The sequence below is a fragment of the Anopheles coustani genome, chromosome 3 (assembly GCF_943734705.1).
Source record: "Anopheles coustani chromosome 3, idAnoCousDA_361_x.2, whole genome shotgun sequence".
Lineage (NCBI taxonomy): Eukaryota > Metazoa > Arthropoda > Insecta > Diptera > Culicidae > Anopheles > Anopheles coustani.
The window spans coordinates 65,487,130-65,500,393 of record NC_071288.1 but is presented as its reverse complement, the minus strand read 5'-3'; positions in this window follow the sequence as shown (position 1 = coordinate 65,500,393).

Sequence of the window (13,264 nt, the reverse complement as noted above, 5' to 3'; positions counted from 1 at the left end):
CGAAACACAGAAGGTGGTGGATAGCAAGCGGCAGAGTGTGCAGGCCGTCGAGCTGCTACTTCGCGCCTTTTATGAATCATCACACACATGGAAGGATTCTCCATTAGAAACAAAAGAAAGAAAAAATCGATGGGGGCAATAGTGAGCCACAGAACGTGCAGCGTATGCGGCACAGGGAGAGAAGGATGTGCCTCGCATCGCATCGCAATAATATGGATTATCATGCGTAGCAGGAGTGTTTTGCTCAGTTTACACGGGACGCAAAAGCCTGATAAAACACGAGCAAATGTCAGTTTTGCTGTCATTTTTTTTTCGTTTCGTGTCGCCGCTACTATTCGTGAGCCGATCCAAATGAAAGCGCATTCAGTGATGATTTGAGTGCCTCCTCCTTTTTTTAGCTTTTTAGCAACGACCGAGAAACAAATTTGCGCAGATTTTGACAACCGTAGTTAGTCAGTTAGTGTCAGACTGACATCATTTTATTGTTTGCAAAGGTTGCTTTGTGCTCCATGTCCGACCCACACTTTAAAAAGTGGCGTAACCACAGGACATGCGTAGGCTTGCATGTACTGCGTAGCACAGAAACTGGTACAATATGCTGTAACTCGGTTTAAGTACATGTCTTTGAAAAACCTCCTACTAACCGGGCTGTTTGATAAACACGTTTGATTTGGTATTTGGTAACATTTTTCGATATAACTGTAATTTTACATTTATATCGATGGGGGCTACAGTCAAAGGGAGATATCCTGTGCGCCAAGATCTGGCTCTGGTCGAACAGGGAGATGGTCAACTTACTTCGTATCTTATCGATGGTCCCGTAATACGTATTTTAAACCCCCTTACCGTTCTGCAATTGCCGATACAATTGAAACCATAACGGGACGACATGGAACCATCAAAAGTGAGGTAGGGGAACCAGAGACTGCCGACGGGCCAGGTACCTGGCCTAAAAAACCTAGTCCGTTAATAATATGCATGCTTGCTATGTGGTTGAGTAATTGATATAGTTATTCACTAGCAGTCGATTTGCCCGGTGTAATAATAGAATCATTTGCCAAGTGGCAAATGGGGCCATTTTTTCGGCGCGGCTTTTGCACTGACTCTTGTGGTTGTATTTGCATTTTTTTTGTTGGATTCTTTTGTGCTAATCAAGCAGCTCGTAATCGCCTTAAAGGCACGATTTATTTTTAAACGCTTCCCGCATCGCTCTGTGTGCTGCTGGAATGTTTTACCAGCCCGGACAAGATGGTAGATTAATGTTAACCGAAACCATCACTGTCAGCTAGCCGAGCCAAATGAAATCCATCATCATCCCCCAGCATAAGCACGCCGTTCCCTGCTAATGTGCTCCCCGGCCAGTGGATCCGCCTTCACTAGGTTCTGGTTGCAAAGAAGCACACATACGCACACAGGCTCACAAACACTTGAAGTGAGACCCCTCGGCTACAGTAACATTTCCCTGATCGATTTGTTCAGCTCTTCTCGGGTGGCGTTGACAGTGACGAATGATGAAGATGGCCGGGGAGATCTTCACACACTGCACTCGGTACACTTGGAAGCAAACACAGTGCCGTTTGTAGTACGTGGCCGAAGGACGGCGAGGGCCTTGCGAAGAGCGGTGACCGTTATTTCCTAATACCTTTTTTCTTTTTCTCCCAACAAGGCAGCCTACAGCGTACTGGGTGTCATTTGTTTTGCGGCTGCAATGCACGGTTATCGATGAGATTATTTAATGATGTACCGTAACCAATCAGTAAATTGACCGAATCGATATTTAACCACGATTGATACACAATACTGTTGGCCTCTGACTTGGGTTTCAGGAGGCAAAGCTCTTTACCGTTTAATTCTGACGTTTTGAATTGATGTTTCGTAATACTTCAAGTAGAAAATGTATCCAAATCAAGGGATCGAGGTTATAACTGTATAAATTGATCGGTCGCCAAAAAGTAGACTCACATTTAGTTGATAAGGTAATGTTATTGCAAGACACCCCTCATTTTCACTGATCAATTTTCTATCTCCTCTTCTACAACAAAAAATAATCAAACAACGTTTATCTCTCAGATTCATTTGAAGAGAGTTGAAGAGTTTGGAGAGTGGGCAAAAGGATCCCAACATATAAAAAAAAAATCAGAGCTGTTTATCGACGCTTGATAGTTTTTTGAGTATTTAGTTTAGTTAAATATGCTTCGAACTTCTAATCAAAATTTGTTTTATTGCAATGAGTTTCACAACGCTTATTTCAATACGAAAAATCAAAATTACTCATTAATTAGTCTAATCTAAGAATAAGTAAGTAGACTGTTTTGTAGAACATTCAGCTTATATACATGTAACATATTGCCACCCGATGAGGATGTTTTGTTTTTCACCAAAACCAGAATGCAAAGATTATGAATCCAATTCTGTTCAGTATTCGTTAAGTAACACATTGAGGTACTTGATGAATATGTACTTTATTTTAACACCTCTCACACATTTTGAAGTATTTGCTTGACAACCTCTGCTCAGATTATATATTTGCAGATCTGATTTTTTATAAATGAATAAGATTAATCTTAAATTCAGTACGAAATATTGAAGGTAAGCCAAGTAATCATCGTTGCATGAGAACTAATCACTTTTCATGGTTCGGTCTTCCCGCAGTTTGCAGCACTAAGCACTAAGACCTTCCGGAGCACCGCAAGAAGCTGCCAGCTACGGTGAGGCGTTAATCAGTCTCGCTTGTTTATCCAGGTGCTTACCCGGGAGTTTGGCACCATTTGGCGGCTGCTAATTAGTTTTGCCTTGCTTGCAAAACAAGGAAACATGATCAAACATGAATATTTCCAACTAATCTACATACCGCACAATTTGTGGAAACGTCTGCAGATGCACTTGCTTCAGGGCGATTTGATGTTCCAATTCAATAGATGTAATTGAATCCTGAAGCTACCCAACACGATTTCAGAATGCAGGAGGGTTGGCAAAAACTTGTTTTGTTTATTAAGTTTATTCAAGTGAGTGGTTTTGAATACATTGAATTCAACTGCATACTTTAAATATTTGTTGAATGCCAGCCCTTTTCTGGATCAAGTTTCTCGAACAAATTCAAACTTGTAATCATTTTTGAATTCGTATCAATATTTCCTAAAAATATGTTTGATATAAATTTATTCTCAAACGTCGCATTACTTCAATCAGAAACGAAATACAACACTTCTAGTCAATCGATAACGTTTACATCCTAAATCACCCTTCAATACCACCACTACAGTTAGAGCAACGCTTTCAAATAATCAACTTGAAGAGCTTTACGGCAGATCCCCTGGTTTATGCAAAACGGGCGGGAAGGCATTGCGAAATGTCATATTGCTCGTCATCATCGGCCCCAGGATACTTGAATGAGCGTTATTATTTATCTTCGCCCAAGGACAAAAACTCATCCCTGGTATTGGGGCGTTTACGAGAATCTGAAACGCGTTCGGCCGTTCAATGAAACCGATGGTAAAAGGTTTTGCTCGGAAAATCACCACGATCAGCGACCGGTGACCTTTGTCAGCGTGACAAATCGTAATGGTACGCCTGCTTAAGCTAGAAAAATGGATTCGAATGTCATCATTTTTCACTCCAGGTGCTCGACACCTGGCCGATGGTGAGGAGAGGGCAGGAAACAAAACTCTGCATTCATTCAGGTGGAACATCCTCTAACGTCTGTAGGACTGATTCCCAAATCAAACCTTCCATTTGTCACCATATCGTTGTTAATCTGATGGAAGTGGGAACGGATCGAATCTTAACACATCTTTTGGGTTTTAAAAATAAAATGAATGTTTCAAATCTATTTCTGGTTTTCAAGTTCTCAAGTGAAATATCTTTGATTTTTATATTATATGAAAGCAAATTTAAGAAATACAAAACGAAAAGAAAAATTACCTGTACAGCAGTAGTACATAAATCAGTATAAGCAATCAGAAACTTTTGTTTGATTCAAATGATGTGATTCAATCCACTTTCGGAATATAATAATGGTAACAATTTAAACAGATTTGAAAATACTACACTTTTTCCACTTTATGAGATAAAGGGAAGGTAAAAACAATAAAAAGTTTAATTAAAATAAAATTCAAATAAAAAAAAAATAAAATTCAAAATACACAAGTAAATCTATTCAATAATGCAATATTATTCAAACAATACTGTTTTACGTTTATTGTTATGATATGTTATGTTATAACAGGTTTCTTCATTGTATTTTTTAAGTCTTGAGTATGATTAATTTCTCCTACCAGTTCTGTGTTTTGGTAACAAAATCTGAGTAATACTGATGACCAAATACTACGCTGAAGGAAAAATTATTTTTCAATAATGGTCAGAAGAAATTAACCTTACAAGAAGATATGCATCGTCTTACATAACTTTACAGAAAGACAAGTAGCAAGTATAGAAAAATAAAAAATTTCAAGTTGAAGTAAACATAATGTATAACCATGCTGAAATATATTTCACAGCTTTCAAAACAACACAGGGATATGATGCTATTTGTCCTTGAGAGCCTTTTCCCACTAGGAGATGTCGTGCCACATTAAAAAAGTCCTTTAGTTTATGTTCTATAATGCTTTGGCAAGAGTTGTTATTAAATTTCAAGGTCTACACAAAATTATTAAAAAACCAAAATAATCTAAAAAGTAGTATAGACTATAAGAAGTGATTCCACTCTATAGTAACTTTTTACCCGGCATTTCATCGAAAATTGCTTGTTGTCAGTTTCAGTCACAACATTAACCAACCACCAATTCCTTTCACCACATCATCGATGCCAAGAACATTTCTTTCCCCTAGTGGGATGAATGGCGAGCAAATGAGTTTTACACACCGTCTCCTTCAATTATTAATGAATAGCGAGTTTCTTTTTCCTAATAATGAGATTTTAGAACATGTTTGTCTCCGATTCCTGTTCTACAATTCACTTGTTCGACACATAAATGGTAAAAAGGTATAGCAAATATATTTACAAAATTTTAAAGATAATCAAAATAACACATTAACTGTTGTTTACGAAACATCAACTAGGGCTGTCCACGTCAAATTTTGAATAACAATATTATGGCAGAATTGGACAACAATATTATATTCGAATCCCAACAGAGACCGGACCCTCCCCTGTACGGGAGTAAAATAGTCTCGTAAGCCCTTAACGGGGTAGGTATGACCAACAAGGTCGTTACGCCAAGAAGAAGAAGAAGAAGATTATGGCAGCAAAAATTAAAATTACACATAGTTCAACAAAACCAATTGTCCTATTTTTATGAAAAATATGATTATATCTACATAATAAACAGTTGATTAAAATATCAATCCTTCTTTCTGCTAAATTTTCGGTGTTACACAACATCACATAGGTCCTTCTCCATCTTCTCTCGAAACCATCCATACCATTTGTTGTTTCCTCAGTTACGAAGAGTTTCCGTTTAACTAGAGCCCAGTTCTTCTCTATTGGACGAATTTCTCTATAGTTTGGTCGATTGGCTGTTTTTCGTACGCAATTGACCTCTTGTGCCAACCTTCAAGATGGTTTTCGCATAGTGACAAGAGGCCAAATCAGACCAAAACAGAGCTGGAGAGCCATGGCTACTTGTAAACGGTAGCATCCAATTTTGGGGACATTCTTTCATTTACACATTCTTATTGATGGTGCTAGTAGAGAGTAAACTTTAAAATTTTCAACAACTGCATATGGTTTACCAAATCAAATACTTCGGGAATTTGGATGCCTTTTTTGTCCGAAAATACTCAGCAACAGCGTTCCTCCTTTCTAATATAGTATAAATAACCAACCCCGGAAGTTGTTTGAAATCTGCAACAACGTATGTTTCGTCGGTCATTATGATTTTTGTAAACTTGTAGTGAAAAGCTAGGTATTTTTTTTACTTTTTACGTTTTCAATCCTTGCATCTGATTAACTTTTTGAACGTATGAATTTAACTTCCCAACATTGTGAGCCATATTTCGGGCAGAAACACTGGAACCGTTCTCAATAATAATCCAATCGTGGGCAGACCTTATAATAAAACCACCAAATTGACGAAATCGAACAAACACTCATCTTTGTTATTCGCTCGTCAAAGTGAAATGAAAAATAAAAGACTCTTTGGTCGGTCTTTTACAATGAAACTTGACAAAACAGCGTTACACGTCGTGTACACACATGTTCCTCCTTAGTCAACTATCTTTGATACCCTCACATGCGCTGTTGACGGATGGTCAAACTATATATTTTCTTTTCTTTTTTTTGTGTTTGATTGCCGTACTTTCTAGTGGCGTTTCTAGGGCGCTCTCTCCCTGGATCGTGTGGCACATAAAGCTGCGCAAGCACTGCATGAGAAATATGCTAAACGAAATACGACACCGACATGATGATACCACTTAAATTACGTGCATCAAATCCAATATATATGTACCTTGCAATACACTCCCGACCGCTTCCGGCCATCGTAACTCCTTTTGCTCGCCACTGAAGGGTGTCTTACAACGGTGGTAATAGTAAAAAATATAACCGCCAACAACTTGTCACGCATAGAAGAAACTTCGTGAAATAATGGCCGCCGGTGAAGGGAAAAGAAAAATTCACCTTTCCGCCTGCGAAACTCGGGTTCCTTTATTTTCCCATCGCCGTCGTTGCGTCTCCCGGTCGTACCAACCCGGTAGCGGCCTCCCGTACTTAAATCAGCATATTCCGTGTCGCAAAAATCATTACAATGCATAACATCTCGTTAAGGTGCTGGTACACAGTGTCGTACCTGGCGCATGCATACGCAAGTACCAAACGTACGAAGGGAGCGATAAAAAATCACAAGATGTTTCCGCCTTTCAACTGCTTGCCAGGAGGTCCCTTTTTTACTACCTTTCTTGTCCCGTTTTCAGCGCAAGTCTTTGTATCTGTGTGTGTGTCTGTGTATGTGATACTTTTTATTCAATTTCCACGCCCGGTCCTTGTTTCATGGCACAGTCCGGGTGGGCTTTTCCTTTTTGAAAGTACTACCGCGTGTGGGGTTTTGCAAATTACGAGCATAACTTCCCTCGCTTACCACTCGATCCCTGAATGCACGTGATAGCCATTGGATGGTCCGAACAAAACAAGTGATGGAACGCGGGCCTGCCAGTCTTCGTGAGGTTTCACCACCGCAGTCCTGACGGAAAACCGAAAGCGGGTTTTCCACCTTTCTGTCTGTTGTGCTACAAAATGGTTCCTTGCACAGGTCCACCGACAAACACCACAGGTTGACCTCCCTTTCTTCTTTTGTCATGCACATACACACACCCACCGACACATACATGCACATGCCCACGTGCGCACACAGAGGGATCAACTTAGCTGCATTGATATGCATCCGTGACCGCGATAATGAGAGCAGGTTGTGCTACCTTAATAATGCAAAACGGGCCCCCATTCATCAGGCTTCCGAGCGATGCAAGGAAGCGATCTGAAATGTAGATGAATTTCCGTTTTCTGCGCCCGTCGGAAAACTGGTTGGCAGCTACTCGCTAAGCGAAGGCGTTGAACCGAGCCCAACCAGTGGCCTGATTTCTGGCTAACCTTGTTGCGTTCACTTTCGCGTTGGAAATCAAGGGCTTAAAGTACGACGTTTGTAGTGAAATATAAAACTAATACCGTTAAACGAAATGTACAGAAGAGGGGTATTTGTGAAAGGGTATTTATATAAAGCATTATAATGTTAAGTTTGATAATATATTACAAAATATGCCTTCTAGAGCAAATTTAACACAGTCAAAGTTTCATTAATTTTAAACTTTATGATGAATGGTTACAAAAACCAAACAGTGTACAAAATGCATCTAACCTTAGCTTCAGAAGCGAACGGTGAAATATTTTAAATTGAAGTTTTCAAACACATTCCCTTTTATGTTATGCGTACCTTTAGCTAGATGGTGTTGGTAGAAATCGATCCTCTCCTCCAAGGCCTACAGTTTTCGACGTGTTGTCTTTCGCTTGACGACAAGTCACACCTTACATTTACTTGATTAGAATTGTATGCCGTATTTTAAACAAATTTGTCATCCTTTGTCTAGCTGAATGGAAAAGCTGATAGCGCAGGAAAAACGATTGAATAAATCAGTTCAAAATGGGCTGTTTTGAAATCCAATCGCAATTCGTTCGTGGAAGTACCGAAAGCACACCTTTCGTGTTTTAAAACGTAACCGTTCTGAAGCAAAAACACACACACATCCAATCAAAATGATCTTCAACAAACCGTCAATCGGGAATCTATGAATACATATTGGGAATTTGATCCGTTTTTTTATGTACTGATTTAACGAGGTGATAGCCATTTGAGTAGAACGGGGAAGTTTCTAAATTTCGTGTCACTTTGCGTTTTCCAATCAAGATTCCATCAAATTTCTACAAAGAAACTCAACATGATGGAATTAAGTGGTAGATGACTAAAAATGACCATGAAACTCCCCCAACAAAGCCTTTGAGGCACGATAGTGTAATGAAAATTACTTCCACTCATTTTTATAGCGCAAAGACACATTTGTTATTTGATAGCAATCATTTTGATCGTCATACATTTTGTATTCCACAAATAAATTAATAAATGAAACCAATCGCGGGATGTTTGAAGCAAATTCATTCCACCGCACACATTTTATGAAACATTTCCATCCAGTTTTCATTTGAATTTTGTTTTTGAATTATTTGCAATTTGAAATTAGATCATAATAAATAAAGTTTTTTTCCCCTTTCAGCGAAGTCCCTTCCGAATTATAACTGATGTTTATTGGGTTTGGATGTTCAACACAAACGAATGTTTGGAACGAATTTTATTGGGTTTGTATGTTCAACACAAATAGTCATCCTTTATTAACTTTTAACGATGATTTTTTTTCAATATCATCATCATTTAATTTTTATTAGTTTAACGAATAGAGTTTTTATAAATCAGATTGATGTTTAAATTACGTTGTTTAAGGAATTTGCAATTATTTCCTCAAGCCATCCAAACTAATTTCGAGCACAAATTGTGACAAACATGTACTCCTACGGAGTCTCAACAACGACAGTTATCAACTGTCCCAACACTCTTATTTGATGGTAAATATGAACATTTGTAATTTGCAGCTTTAACATTCCAATTACATCGAATTAACCCGTCTCATTGTGTGGCTATAGGTGTGTGGTGGCTTGTGCGGATGGCAAATAAGAACCAGCGCCATGACGATTTGATTTATCTGCTGTCCTAACACAGCTGTCATCGAGTCTTTAACACATGTGAGCTTCAATAACACACGTCTCCCGTCTTCCTAAACAAACGACGATGAAACACAGATCCTCGAAAGTCGCTAAGACTCACGTACCAAAGTCAGACGAACAATTATGGCTTAATGCTGTTTCGTCCCGCTCTTGTCATTAGACAATACCTCTTGCGATTGGAAAAAAAGGCGAACAGAGATTGCGAGTTGTGCATCCCAAAGATGGATGCTTGAGTGCGTCGACAAACAGAATGGCTCGATGCAGCGGGTACATCAGGTTGCGAACGGGAAGCAATCGTGTGAAGGATTTTTTCTATTTTTGTCAACCCACTATGCTTGGATAAACATACCGACCAAGGCAATTCCTGCAAAGACAATCGGAGACTGGATATTTTCCTTTTTTTCGCACTCCCACACGGTGAGCTGCTCAGCTGTACACGCACAACCGTGTCTATGGCCCATTCCAGCATCGGCGGTAAAATCTTGCCGCACGGAAAAGTCAACGAAATAAAAGTATTGATCCTAGCCAATTGGATGAATCAATATTGCTGGCAATCCCGAGCGCTGGCAATATCGGATGGTCATCGTCGACGCAGATCACCCGGGCGACCGCAATCGGCCATGGCTGGCGAAGATGACACCGAGCAAGGGAGAGGGCACTGACGCCACTGCACCGCCCCAACCGCTGAACGACGCAACCGAGCACCAGGCACCAGGCGCCTCCACCGCGCCTCGGATTAATCCAATCAATTCGGTGTCGGTAGCGTCCGTGTCGTGTCGGGAAGATAAACACGTAAAGTTTGCGGAGGGGCAATTATTTCCAGCTGGCAAGGTTATTATGACTTTATTGACACACACTTGACACTTTCGGAACGCCCCGACAGCGGTGCGCGAATCCTGCACTCCAGCCATCGCACGAAGCCTCGAACCGACCGAAACCGGCACCGGTTTTTGGCACCAGAATTAATTGGAGCCTCGCAGCCCTTACGGGCGTATCGAACTGGACGGGCTGGACGGTTGGTGCCAATCGCGCAATCCGCCGCCTCTGCTCTGGCGGCCGAAGCGAAACTTTGCAGACTAATGGGGGAGGACGCGCCGATGTGACCTCCGTTTCTTTCGGTTTGGCGTCGGTTGAAGAAAAATACATCCACCCTGCCACGCTCGGTGCACTGAGCTGCAACGGATTGCAGAAGTAAATAGCTGGTGATTGGTTTCTGAGGCAGTGGGGTGTAATGTCCTAGCGCACTTAAAAACTGCATTGATTGATGTTCGAAAAATCGCAGCTACTCTCGATGAGTTGGCAACTTTCTGACAATAATGCCATTAGCGCATAATCGTTCGCCAGACTGTCGCGCTCCCCGCTTGGCAAAGTTACAAACTGACTTACTGTTGAAAAGGGTTGTTTAAAACAATCGTTTTCAGCTTCTTACTCAAAATCTTCTAGTTATCATGAATAATGGCATCCAATAACGTAAACTTCATGTTTTTTAGCCAATATTTTTGAAATACTGATCCGTCATTGTAGATAATTGAGATGATTATCAGGATAATGTAAGATGAAGAGAAGAATAAGGATGATTGTTTGCACCTACACTACAAAATCTTATTAATGTAAGAAAAATATTGGTCAGCAAAATATAAAAAAAATCATTTTTAATTGGCTATGAACAGTTATTGTAAAAATACACAAGTTTAGATTATTTCTTTCTTTCAGGTGCGTAATAGCTGTCAAATGCTATTTTATTTATATTAGGTAGAATTGCAAATGAAATCGATTGATTTTAATGATGTTTAAAAATAGGGGATCGTCAAATTCCGTTGAACTGGGTTTTTATATCGATCTGGGTACTTAACGACTGTCTGTTCTGATATTAACGATCGTTTATTTTGACGCAAACAATTGACAAATGCATTTGATTCACCATCTATCGTCCTAGTAGTACCTATAATATTCATCATGTACATGGTAATGATAAAACTAATAATAATAGTAGTGATCATAATTGCACAGACTATAAAATAATATGTAATATAGTAAGAACCCGATTGATTAATTTAAATTTCAGCCAGTCAGTTTTCTATGGTTTCACTATTTTGTGCTGTTTGCGGAAAATAGTATGTAATTTTAGTTACAACATGCTGCTGTAGGGCCTCACGAAAATTAAACAGACCGATTCAAAATCTAAATTCAAAGAATAATTTTAGTCCAAGAATGAGTGTAAAACATTTCATTTCAATGTTCTATGATGACTAATATATATGCAATACCTTTGTTCATAAACATAATTACGTATCAAAAACATGACACATTCTTTCGGAACCATATCGGATGTGTTGTACTATGAAAGGACACGAAATAAGACCCAGCACGAAAACAATGCCTCCCAACCGTTGTTCCACTCCCAAGGTATCGTGCTGTGGGTTCTGGCACGTCGTTTGGCACGCATTGTATGCACGGTGCGCTGTTGCGTGACATTTTCTGAGTGATGCACATTAGGCACGCTCTCGCGCGGTAGGCAGGAAAAGGCCACGGAGCTTGTTTTCCCAGGAAACCCATTGGCTGGAAACGAAACGAACGTTAATCGGCTAAGTGTGGCGCACGACTCGGATGCTAATGAATGTGTTGATCATTTTCCAACCGGTGTTATTCATTATTCACCAAGAGGCCTTGTAATGAGCAATTGTTTTCCACTGCTTTTTTTCTGCTCAATATTTGGTATTTGTTGGTTGATTTACTGATTTGTTGCATGAACAATCATGCACGCCGTTCAATTCGGTATTATTTTTTGGAATTGTTTGCTGGAAGTAATTCAACCTCTATTTCAGCGCAACGCAGTGAACCATGTTCTAATAGAATTAAAACTTTGTGTACAGCATACTTGGCACGGCATTCCACTTTTTGGTAAGTTTACGCTGTTGACAAATAGTTTGGAAATCGAAAAGACAGACCATCCAAGTTCAACCGATATCAAACAAGGAAACGAAGCTTATGTCCTTTCTTGTACCCTTAAATTCCATGCATTGTAGAAATAATTAATAACACCATGCAATGCGGAATTAATCTCCAACTTTGCCTTCCCATGACTTTGCCTCAAACTGTCGTCTCTAACAGTACGATTTCCGTTGACGTTATAAAACGATCAATCTAGAAACTATGCCCCAAGCGAGCGCCAAAGATCATAGTTTCGTTTTAGTTTCTATCCCGTACACTCGACGACACGTCCGCCGTCGGCGGCTGGCCTCCAGGTCTGGCTCGGCAGCTTAATGTGACCCAGTAATTTACGTACGTAAAGATAAATCGCCGCCCGACGGCTGCGAGCTAGGCCGGGGAAGCAGTCGAGCAGAAACGGCGGAAATCGGAAGGGATTTTGCTGCCATCCAATTTGTTCCATCCCGTCCACTGCTCGCCGGCAAATGGAATGCTTCCGGCCGGGCGATAGTGCTAGTAATTAGTTAATTTCATGCCTTAATGAGTTCGTTTTGATCCCTTTCCCTGGAAGCCAAACTATGAGCCGCCCGGAGCCCCGAGCCTCAATTGCCCGAGTGAATTCGAGGAGAAATAAATTTAGATCCAATCGAAAAGTTGTTTCGCAGTAAGTGAAGAAACGCAAGCACTCTACGAAGTCTTTAGGCAATGTGATGTTACCAGCAGTTTGATAGCAATAATTTACGTTCGTGCCTTAAAAGACAGAGACCGATAGAGTTCCTTTGAGGCAATGCTTTTTGTTTTACAGTTTCTTCTATTGAAACGATCTCGTGGCAAATTTTTCAGTAACCTAAAACTTACCTGCTTTAAATGATTAATACGAGCATCAACTGGAACCCTCATTAACCAAACGGTTTGGAAATAAAACAAAAAGAGGGAAATAAGAGAGGTTTCCTCCGCGCGGCAGAACCATTTCTTTCAACCTTCCGGCGGAGAATAAAAACACGAACACGAAGCAAACTGGGTTCATTTTGGAGCCGAAGGTCTTTTGGAAAGTCTTACGTCTTTATTTCTGTT